Source organism: Oncorhynchus kisutch, linkage group LG5, assembly GCF_002021735.2.
Source record: "Oncorhynchus kisutch isolate 150728-3 linkage group LG5, Okis_V2, whole genome shotgun sequence".
Lineage (NCBI taxonomy): Eukaryota > Metazoa > Chordata > Actinopteri > Salmoniformes > Salmonidae > Oncorhynchus > Oncorhynchus kisutch.
Genome location: NC_034178.2, coordinates 69,416,581 through 69,429,080, shown reverse-complemented (window position 1 = coordinate 69,429,080; position 12,500 = coordinate 69,416,581).

Genomic DNA, 12,500 nt, shown 5'->3' with positions numbered 1-12,500 from the left:
TCTGTGCCGAGGTTAGTGATAGGTCAGCTGGTCTGTAAGAGTAGGATAACTAAGTAAAGTTCAAAGGCTTTGCGCTCAAATCAAATATAACCAAATATCTGAAATACAGAGACACAAGACCAGAGGGTGGGGACTTGAAATGTGTAGAGAAACACCCTAAAGTTAAACCATTCTCCACTGCAACTTCCAGTATAGGTGAAATAAAACCTGTCGTTCCTCAAAGTTATGTAATAATTGCAGGTTTTAATTTATGTCAAAGTGTAATTTTCAAAAAAGAACATACTATTCCACAAATGACCACCATTTTTGCTGAGACCACTCATCCATTCTCTCTTTAATCTGTTTGATCAAATCAAAACTTCGGCCTACCAACAACAACATAAAGAGTCTGTGGATTCATCTCATCTCTTCGTTGTAATTGGAAGATCTTTTGAGTTGCACCGAAATAGATGAGTGGCAAAGGAAGCTTCTAGAACATATGCCCTAGTTCCAGTTCCACACGTTGGTTTAGAATCCCTGCAAGAAAAAAAGAGGAAGGAAAAAGGAAGAAGAAAAAAAAAAGAAGAAGAAAAAGGGAACAACCCCCATAGAGTGGAGCAGAATAAAAAGTGATTGTCTTGCAACTTCTTCACTGTTCCATTTTCCCTTTAATGCATAGTTTTGCTGGTTCTTTATGGGTTTTTTGTGTAAATGTTTCACATACCTCTCTAGTCTGCAGTCTGTATCCCCCCCGCCCCCCATCTCGTCTCCCATGGAACTGTGCTGCAATGTGAAATGTGTACGACCGGCTCGATTCAGTCTTATGTAGCAACATTTGAAGTGGTGTTTTTTTTAGATTGGATAAAAGACTAGAGACTAGGAAATGGTGTATCATACACTGAATATTTTGGTACACCTACTGGAGAGACTTTGTCTACACCAATTCAGCATCATTCACACCCTCTTAAGCCTTAGCCCCACAAGTCTCTTTAAGGATTCACATGTGAGGCTATGTACTAAACAACCAAAGATTTCAAGACTAAACGCTGGTTTATACTACGGGTGTGTTTGTAAATTCAATCTGGAGTGCCAGAGTGCGCTCTGGGCAGTCAGTAAACTCAGAGAGTTGTCAGATCCTAAATTCAGAGCACATTGGAGGCTCTGGTCGTGGAGTAGGGTTGATCCGAGCGTTCTGACCTGACAACAGCAGTCAAGCATTCAAATCAAATCAAATCAAATTGATTTATATAGCCCTTCGTACATCAGCTGATATCTCAAAGTGCTGTACAGAAACCCAGCCTAAAACCCCAAACAGCAAGCAATGCAGGCGTAGAAGCACGGTGGCTAGGAAAAACTCCCTAGAAAGGCCAAAACCTAGGAAGAAACCAAGAGAGGAACCAGGCTATGTGGGGTGGCCAGTCCTCTTCTGGCTGTGCCGGGTGGAGATTATAACAGAACATGGCCAAGATGTTCAAATGTTCATAAATGACCAGCATGGTTGAATTATAATAAGGCAGAACAGTTGAAACTGGAGCAGCAGCACGGCCAGGTGGACTGGGGACAGCAAGGAGTCATCATGTCAGGTAGTCCTGGGGCATGGTCCTAGGGCTCAGGTCCTCCGAGAGAGAGAAAGAAAGAGAGAAGGAGAGAATTAGAGAACGCACACTTAGATTCACACAGGACACCGAATAGGACAGGAGAAGTACTCCAGATATAACAAACTGACCCTAGCCCCCTGACACATAAACTACTGCAGCATAAATACTGGAGGCTGAGACAGGAGGGGTCAGGAGACACTGTGGCCCCATCCGAGGACACCCCCGGACAGGGCCAAACAGGAAGGATATAACCCCACCCACTTTGCCAAAGCACAGCCCCCACACCACTAGAGGGATATCTTCAACCACCAACTTACCATCCTGAGACAAGGCTGAGTATAGCCCACAAAGATCTCCGCCATGGCACAACCCAAGGGGGGGCGCCAACCCAGACAGGATGACCACATCAGTGAATCAACCCACTCAGGTGACGCATCCCTTCCAGGGACGGCATGAGAGAGCCCCAGTAAGCCAGTGACTCAGCCCCTGTAATAGGGTTAGAGGCAGAGAATCCCAGTGGAAAGAGGGGAACCGGCCAGGCAGAGACAGGAAGGGCGGTTCGTTGCTCCAGAGCCTTTCCGTTCACCTTCCCACTCCTGGGCCAGACTACACTCAATCATATGACCCACTGAAGAGATGAGTCTTCAGTAAAGACTTAAAGGTTGAGACCGAGTTTGCGTCTCTGACATGGGTAGGCAGACCGTTCCATAAAAATGGAGCTCTATAGGAGAAAGCCCTGCCTCCAGCTGTTTGCTTAGAAATTCTAGGGACAATTAGGAGGCCTGCGCATTGTGACCGTAGCATACGTGTAGGTATGTACGGCAGGACCAAATCAGAGAGATAGGTAGGAGCAAGCCCATGTAATGCTTTGTAGGTTAGCAGTAAAACCTTGAAATCAGCCCTTGCTTTGACAGGAAGCCAGTGTAGAGAGGCTAGCACTGGAGTAATATGATCAAATTTTTTGGTTCTAGTCAGGATTCTAGCAGCCGTATTTAGCACCAACTGAAGTTTATTTAGTGCTTTATCCGGGTAGCCGGAAAGTAGAGCATTGCAGTAGTCTAACCTAGAAGTGACAAAAGCATGGCTGAATTTTTCTGCATCATTTTTGGACAGAAAGTTTCAGATTTTTGCAATGTTATGTAGATGGAAAAAAGCTGTCCTTGAAATGGTCTTGATATGTTCTTCAAAAGAGAGATCAGGGTCCAGAGTAACGCCGAGGTCCTTCACAGTTTTATTTGAGACGACTGTACAACCATTAAGATTAATTGTCAGATTCAACAGAAGATCTCTTTGTTTCTTGGGACCTAGAACAAGCATCTCTGTTTTGTCTGAGTTTAAAAGTAGAACGTTTGTAGCCATCCACTTCCTTATGTCTGAAACACATGCTTCTAGCAAGGGCAATTTTGGGGCTTCACCATGTTTCATTGAAATGTACAGCTGTGTGTCATCCGCATAGCAGTGAAAGTTAACATTATGTTTTCGAATAACATCCCCAAGAGGTAAAATATATAGTGAAAACAATAGTGGTCCTAAAACGGAACCTTGAGGAACACCGAAATTTACAGTTGATTTGTCAGAGGACAAACCATTCACAGAGACAAACTGATATCTTTCCGACAGATAAGATCTAAACCAGGCCAGAACTTGTCCGTGTAGACCAATTTGGGTTTCCAATCTCTCCAAAAGAATGTGGTGATCGATGGTATCAAAAGCATCCGAGGCCGAGGTTCGAGGCCATAAAAAAAAAAAAAAGCATCCGAGGTCCGAGGCCAGCATCCGAGGTCCGAGGCCATTAAAATGTAATTTACCACCTTCACAAGTGCCGTCTCAGTGCTATGATGGGGTCTAAAACCTGACTGAAGCATTTCGTATGCATTTCGTATACATTGTTTGTCTTCAGGAAGGCAGTAAGTTGCTGCGCAACAGCCTTTTATAAAATTTTTGAGAGGAATGGAAGATTCGATATAGGCCGATAGTTTTTTATATTTTCAAGCATTCAAGCTTACTGGCTAACATTAGCTAGCTTGCTAGCAACATCCAGACACAAATGAGAGAACAGCTCACTCTGACCATTTTAAATCGCCCTAGCAGAGCTGGTTAGGCTGTTTTCATGTTATCCAGAGCGTTGATGACTGTAACTGTGCTGCTGGCAACAATTGAATTATGCTTTTTTGCCAACGTTAACTGACACCGGCCATATTCAATGGGTGTTGAGTGTTTGGAAATTCGTCAGTTATTCTGTACTCTGGCACATTTAGACGAGAGTGCTCTGAAATCGGAGTAGATGGCCAGACTGAATTTACGAACACACCTGAAATGGTTATTTGTATAGTGGAATCTTTTTTTAAGACATGTAGCTAGTTAACTAAACAGTGAACCAAAATCCTAACTCATGACGTTACTACCCTGCATGAATCTGCAGGTCGTTAACCAACAAGGTTCAATGTTAGCAATCTAACATTAGGCTATAACTAGCAATGCAAGTGGCTCTGAGATACAAATAATATTACTACACAGATCATACATGTAATGTTAGCTAGCGAGCCAGCCAACATTAGCTAGCTAGCTAACAGTACGCTTTAACTTGAAATAAACAACTTTTCAGACAAAATTAGAACTGTGTAATATCTGAAAATGTAGCTTACATTTTCATGGATGGACACTTCTCCTTCTCTGTCACAGATGCCATGGTTTCCCTTAGTTTGAAGATGTAATCCGGAGATTACCTAGACATACTGACCAGCTCTTGTTATAGACAGAAGCGCGCTACATTGCAGACCAATCCAAACGAATTTCTCAGCATGTCCAGCCCACTCATTATCTCAGCCAATCACAGCTAGCGGGAAGGTTCCTGTCTTTTTTGGTGGATAAACCAACTGGGCTTGTAATTTAACAATTGTATTTGTATTTACAGATGGCATACATGTTTGTTATTAAGGCACATGAAAGCTCATATGTTCCAGAAGCCCCCCCCCCCCCCCCCCCCCCCCCCCCCCCTAAAAAGGTTTACGGTCAAACTACTCTCCTGTGAAGTAGTGACGCGCGACATAGCTTCCTGAAATGAGTCACAAATGTGCTCTCTCGCTTCCAGGTGTATGGTGAGCCTTGGAACAGACAATACAGACATCGAGAGAGGGTTCACGTGAGGAACAGAGAACACAGACAGAGAGAGAGGGTTCACGTGAGGAACAGAGAACACAGACAGAGAACACAGACAGAGAGAGAGGGTTCACGTGAGGAACAGAGAACACAGACAGAGAGAGAGGGTTCACTTGGGGAACAGAGGACACAGACATAGAGAGAGAGGGTTCACTTGGGGAACAGAGAACACAGACAGAGAGAGAGGATTCACTTGAGGAACAGACAATACAGACAGATTGAGAGGGTTCATGTGAGGAACAGACAATACAGACATAGAGAGAGGGTTCACTTGAGGAACAGAGAACACAGACATAGAGAGAGGGTTCACTTGAGGAACAAACAATACAGACAGAGAGAGGGTTCACTTGGGGAACAGAGGTAGAGATGGTGGCACTGTTTCCAGAATATGTACTAACGTGTCTGCCTTGGAACAGAGAGAAGCCAAACACTGATAAAGTTAGACACAGTTAGACACAGATAAAGTTAGACAGATAAAGTTAGACAGATAAAGTTAGACAGATAAAGTTAGACACAGATAAAGTTAGACACAGATAAAGTTAGACACAGATAAAGTTAGACACAGATAAAGTTAGACAGATAAAGTTAGACAGATAAAGTTAGACAGATAAAGTTAGACAGATAAAGTTAGACAGATAAAGTTAGACACAGAGAAGACAGACAGAGAGATGGTAGGGTTGAGTGGGAGACGTAGAACAGAGGTAGGGATGGTGGCATTGTGACTGTACTGTGACTAAAAGCAGGAGACAGACAGAGAAGACAGACCCAGAGAAGGTTAAATACAGACTGACTCACAGGCTGGAACAGAGGTAGAGTTGGCGCTGTAGCCATCCTTTGAACAGACAGATAAGGGTCCCAAATGACAGCCTATTTCCTATGTATTGCACTCCTTTTGACCAGGGCCCATAGGAAAGTAATATACTTTGTAGGGAATAGGGTGGTATTTGGGTATTTGAGTACACTTGAGGCAGGGAACAGAGGTATAGGGTGAAGGCAGGCAGGCACTGTACGTTGACACTGTGACTGTTTAGAGAATCACTAATGTGTTTATGCTCTGGCTGTCACTCTCCAACTGTCTGTTCATCCAAAACAACAATTGTATTATTTATTTATGTATTTAACCAGGCAAGTCAGTTAAAAGAACAAATTCTTATTTACGATGACGGCCTACCAAAAAGGCAAAAGACCTCCTGCGGGGACGGGGATTAAAAATATAGGACAAAACACACATCACGACAAGAGAGACACAACAACACTACATGAAGAGAGACCTAAAGACAACAACATAGCAAGGCAGCAACACATGGTACAAACATTATTGGGCAAAGACAACAGGACAAAGGGCAAGAAGGTAGAGAGACAACAATACATCAAGCAAAGCAGCCACAACTGTCAGTAAGGGTGTCCATGTAAGGGTGTCCATGTAAGGGTGTCCATGATTGAGTCTTTGAATGAAGAGATGGAGATAAAACGGTCCAGTTTGAGTGTTTGTTGCAGCTCGTTCCAGTCGCTAGCAGCAGTGAACTGAAAAGAGGAGTGAACCAGGGATGTGTGTGCTTAGGGGACCTTTAACAGAATGTGACTGGCAGAATGGCTGTATGTGGAGGATGAGGGCTGCAGTAGGTATCTCAGATAGGGGGGAGTGAGGCCTAAGAGGGTTTTATAAATAAGCATCAACCAGTGGGTCTTGCGATGGGTATACAGAGATGACCAGTTTAAAGAGGAGAATAGAGTGATGGGATGTGTCCTATAAGGAGCATTGGGGCCAAATCTGTTTGGCAGCTAGGGTGAAAGAGGAGCGATTACAATAGAGGAAACCAAGTCTAGATTTAACCTTAGCCTGCAGCTTTGATATGTGTTGAGAGAAGGACAGTGTACTGTCTAGCCATACTCCCAAGAACTTGTGTTTTTTCCCCCCTTTATTAGGCGGGGAAGTTAAGAACAAATTCTTATTTTCAATGACGGCCTAGGAACAGTGGGTTAGCTGCCTGTTCAAGGGTAGAACAACAGATTTGTACCTTGTCAGCTCAGGGGATTGAACTTGCAACCTTCCGGTTACTAGTCCAACGCTCTAACCACTAGTCTACCCTGCTGCCCCCCTTAAGATAGTCACCTCATACTATGAGGTGACTATCTTAAGCTCTAAACCCTCAGAGGTAGCAATCACACCGGTGGGGAGAGGGGCATTCTTCTTACCAAACCACATGGTCTTTGTTTTGGAGGTGTTCAGAACAAGATTAAGGGCAGAGAAAGCTTGTTGGACACTAAGAAGGCTTAATTGTAGAACGTTTAACACAAAATCCCGGGAGTGGCCAGCTGAGTATAAGACTATCATCTTGCTTATAAATGGAAAAGAGAGCTTCCAACTGCCTGAGCTATGTTGTTGGTGTAAATTGAGAAGAGCGTGGGTCCTAGGATATAGCCTTGGGATACTCCCTTGGTGTAATGAACACGAGGGGAGACAGAGAGCTGGTTTCAAGCACAGGGCGCAGCAGGTTTTTATTGCAAGGGACCACAGGAGGAGGCAGGTAGCTGGGTCCAGGGGCAGGCAGAAGGTCATACACAGGAGGAGGCAGGTAGCTGGGTCCAGGGGCAGGCAGAAGGTCATACACAGGAGGAGGCAGGTAGCTGGGTCCAGGGACAGGCAGAAAGTCATACACAGGAGGAGGCAGGTAGCTGGGTCCAGGGGAAGGCAGAAGGTCATACACAGGAGGAGGCAGGTAGCTGGGTCCAGGGGCAAGCAGAAGGTCCTCCTGTGTATGAGACGTGTGTCACAAAACAAACAATACCTCACAGTGACGGGGTGCAAAGAACTGAACTAAATAGTGTGTGATAATGACCTACAGGTTTTGAGGGTGTGAGTTGGAAGCAGATGTTACACTTGGTGACAGGCTGTGGCTGAGACTGCAGGTGTTCTGACTTTTTACACGGTACTCTTTGAGAGAGGTAGTTAGCAAACCAGGCCAAAGACCCCTCAGAGACAACAATACTCCTTAGCCGGCCCACAAGAATAGAATGTTCTACCATATCAAAAGCTTTGGCCAAGTCAATAAAAATAGTAGCACAACATTGCTTACAATCAATGGCAATGGTGACATCATTGAGGACCTTTAAGGTTGTAGTGACGTCCATAACCTGAGCAGAAACCAGATTGCATAACAGAGAGAATACTATAAACATCAAGAAAGCCAGTCAGTTGATTATTGACAAGTTTTTCCAACACTTTTGATAAACAGGGCAAAATAGAAATTGGCCTATAAACAGTTAGGATCAGCTTGATCTCTCCCTTTAAATAAAGGACGCACAGTGGCTGCCTTCCAAGCACTGGGAACCTCCCCAGATAGGAGAGACAGGTTAAAAAGGTCAGAGATAGGCTTGATGATGCCTGTAGGGAGAAACCTTGTAGCGGGGCAGGGGAATTAGTCGCATTAGAAGGAGTGGGAGATGAGGAAGTGTTGGATGGGCAAAGAGTCATGGCTGAGTCAAATAGGAATCCTGACTTAATGAAGTGGTGATTAAAGAGCTCAGCCATGTGCTTCTTCTCATTAACGACCACATCATCAACATTAAGGGACATGGGCAGCTGTGAGGAGGAGGGTTATTCTCCAGATCTTCCAGAACTTCTTAGGGTTAAACCCACAGAGAGAGAACCACTCCTTAAAGTTAGAAACTTTGGCCTTTCGGATAGCCTGAGTGCACTTATTTCTCATTTGCCTGAACGAGAGCCAGTCAGCCTGAGTATGCGCGTGTCACGACTTCCGCCGAAGTCGGTCCCTCTCCTTGTTCGGGCAGCGTTCGGCGGTCGATGTCACCGGCCTTCTAGCCATCGCCGATCCACTTTTCATTTTCCATTTGTTTTGTCTTTGTCTTTCACACCTGGTTTCAATCCCTCAATTACTTGTTCATTATTTAACCCTCTGTTCCCCCATGTTTGTTTGTGAGTAATTGTCTGTTCCCAAGTATAATTGAGAGACACATGTGATTGTATACAAATGTAAGCGATGTTTAAAATGATTATGTTTTAGTCAAACACACTATATCTGTTTGGGCTTCTTGAAGTCAATTTTGTCATACGGTCCGTTATGTGGGCTACCTTTATTGCTTTCTTTATTTGTTGCTTTATTGTATTGTATTTTGTCTATTTTGAGTAAATGACATTTATTTACTCATATCTGCTGTCCTGCGCCTGACTCCTCTACACAAGCTACACACAGACCTCATTACAGCATGTGCCAAGCATTTCGCCAAATGGAATTCTCTGTCAGACCACGGTCGAACCAGGGGATGAACCTTTTTTTAATTCTCATTTTCTTTATGGGGATGTCTTTGTTAACAATACCACTGAAAATATCAAAAACGAAAGTCAAATTGTTTTCTACAGAGGGGGATCAAGCTGATTTTATACCAATTTACAGATGCCAGGTCATGAAGAAAGGCTTGCTCATTAAAGTTTTTTAGTAAGCTTTTATGACAAATCAGGAAAGGTTGTTTCAGTGAGCAGCCATTACGAACACAGGCTATAAAACAGTGACTGATACCTATCAGATTATTTGTGAGGATAACGTCAACGAGAGAAGCCTTTTCTGGGTGTTTGGAGTCATAATTTATGGGATTGGTAATAATCTGAGAAAGATTTAGGGCGTCCCATCGCTTTTGGAATTGGTCAGGTGGTTTAAGTATGTCCCAGTTTCGGTTTAGGTCAAGTTTAACCTTTCTAGCACAGGCGTTCCCCTAGCGGAACCCCTCGACGACATTCCACTGAAAAGGCAGCGTGTGAAATTCAAAAATATATTTTTGAAATATGTAACTTTCACATATTAACAAGTCCAATACAGCAAATGAAACCTCTTATTAATCTACCCATCGTGTCAAAAAATGCTTTACAGCGAAAGCACAACATATGATGGGCCAGGGTGTACATGCACATTTCAAGATATCATCAGAAGTAATACAATCAGGGCACAGCAGAGGACAGGGAGAGCTCTTATGACATTTGAGTGTGCATCAGATGGCAACAAACTCATATTGTTCAGCAATTTCATCAGGTAACATGAATACAAAGCCGGGCGAGAGGTGGTTAGAATGGGATGGAAAGCCAAGAGTCTGTGTAACCAATCAAGAGTCAGAGTCCCAAGTGTGGGAACAAACAGTCTGTCCCACGGTTCGGTAAACAACCAAGTTCATAGTCAACAAAGCACGGAGGAGACATGAGGCAAATAGCATAAATGACTTGGGGCTAGCCATTGTAAGTTCAAAGAGTTACTCGCCCCAACAAGATAACTTGAGAGTGTATCTCTATGAGTCCAGGAGGCTATAAAAGTCTGAGATTAAATCAACAAATAGGAGGCCTATACTAGTTAATTAAAGCGTTTATGAGTAAGTAAATTATGTCCAAAAAGCACATTTTTGTTTTCATACATTTTTACTTATATAGCCAATTTTGACTTTGTGGCTATGGTAACTAGTGGAAACCATGGAGAACACAACATGTATGCAGATGCAATGAAAAACACATTATCTAACTGGGGAGAGCTAGATAACATAACATCACAAAGCATTATCTAACTGGGGAGAGCTAGCTAACATAATGTCACAAAGCATTATCCCGCTGGGGATAGCTAGCTAACATAATGTCACAAAGCATTATCTAACTGGGGATAGCTAGCTAACATAATGTCACAAAGCATTATCTAAGTGGGGAGAGCTAGATAACATAATGTCACAAAGCATTATCTAACTGGGGAGAGCTAGCTAACATAACATCACAAAGCATTATCCCACTGGGGATAGCTAGCTAACATAATGTCACAAAGCATTATCTAACTGTGGATAGCTAGATAACATAACATCACAAAGCATTATCTAACTGGGGAGAGCTAGCTAACATAATGTCACAAAGCATTATCTAACTGGGGAGAGCTAGCTAACATAACATCACAAAGCATTATCCCACTGGGGATAGCTAGCTAACATAATGTCACAAAACATTATCTAACTGTGGATAGCTAGATAACATAACATCACAAAGCATTATCTAACTGGGGAGAGCTAGCTAACATAACGTCACAAAGCATTATCCCACTGGGGATAGCTAGCTAACATAATGTCACAGAGCATTATCTAACTGGGGATAGCTAGCTAACATAACATCACAAAGCATTAACTAACTGGGGATAGCTAGCTAACATAACATCACAAAGCATGATGCGCTAGCCAGATAACCTTCATTCTGAAATAACTTCAAATTTACAGAGTTAGTCAGATATTGGTTTAAAAAAGACTTGACATTGTTATGGGAGCTAACTAGCTAGAAGGCTAGTGGTTGGCTATAGCTAGCAGGTTAGTTGCTTATCAAAGTTACACTACATGACCAAAAGTATGTGGACACCTGCCCGTTGAACATCTCATTACAAAATCATTGGCATTAATATCGACTTGGTCCCCCTAATTTGCTGCTATAAAAGCCTAAATTCTTCTGGGAAGGCTTTACACTAGATGATGGAACATTGCTACGGGGACTTGCTTCCATTCAGCCACAAGAACATTATTGAGGTTGGGCACTGATGGTGGCAAGCTTTACAACCACTCCAGTCCACGCTTGGAATTGCGCATGGTGTTCTTAGGCTTGTGTGCGGCTGCTTGGCATTGGAGACCCATTTCATGAAGCTCCAGTCAAACAGTTCTTGTGCTGGCGTTGCTTCCAGAGGCAGTTTGGAACTTGGTAGTGAGTGTTGCAACCAAGACACTTTTTACGCGCTTCAGCACTTGTCGGTCCCGTTCTATGAGCTTGTGTGGCCTACCACTTTGCGGTTGAGCCGGTGTTGCTCCTAGATGTTTCCACTTCAAAATAACAGTACTTACAGTTGACCGGAGCAGCTCTAGCAGGGCAGAAATTATAGGAACTGACTGGTTGGAAAGGTGGTATCCTTTGATGGTGCCACGTTGAACGTCACTGAGCTCTTCAGTATGAGCCATTCTACTGACAATTTTTGTCTATGGAGATTGCATGGCGGTGTGCTCGATTTTATACACCTGTCAGCAACGGGTGTGGCTGAAATAGCCAAAGCCATTAATTCGAAGGGGTGTCCACATACTGTTGTATATATAGTGTAGATAACTGAAAGCAGGCCTTTTGAAACCTAAAATATACCACAAGTATTAAATGTTCTACATTGCAGGAAAGGTATCCTACAACAGGGTGAGCAAATAAAGATCCTACATCTGTACAGGTCTGAACTATCGCCTCCCCCTCACTATCAGTACTTGTATAGTCATTCCCGAGATTCTGCCATCATGTCTTTTTTTGTTGCAAAATCAACAATTCCCTGCGTATTATGCGAGGGCATTCACATTTTACCAATCACTGCACTATTTCCTTATAAAATAGTCAAATCATCGCAATATTATTGCATAAAACCTGTCACCCGCAGTATAAAAGATGTCTTGCGATTTGTTTTTCCTCATACCTTCCCCCGTGAAATCCTGGAGGGACTGTATGGTCTACTCAACAAGCTTTGAAATGTCAGCTGATGATGGAACTGGAAAGTTTCAGAACTTTTAAAGTAGTGTTCTAGAATCGAGTGAATTAAAGGGAGGAGCCTCTGTGGGCGCGGGGCTTTCTACCCTTCAGACATACAAGGTGATAACAGCTGATATAATCTTTAAAGCAAAGCAGAGAGAATCCTCTATCTCTTTCTTTTATTTCCATGCATTTCCCTTTGACTGACTCTCTCTCTCTCTCTCTCTCTTCTCTCTCTCTCTCTC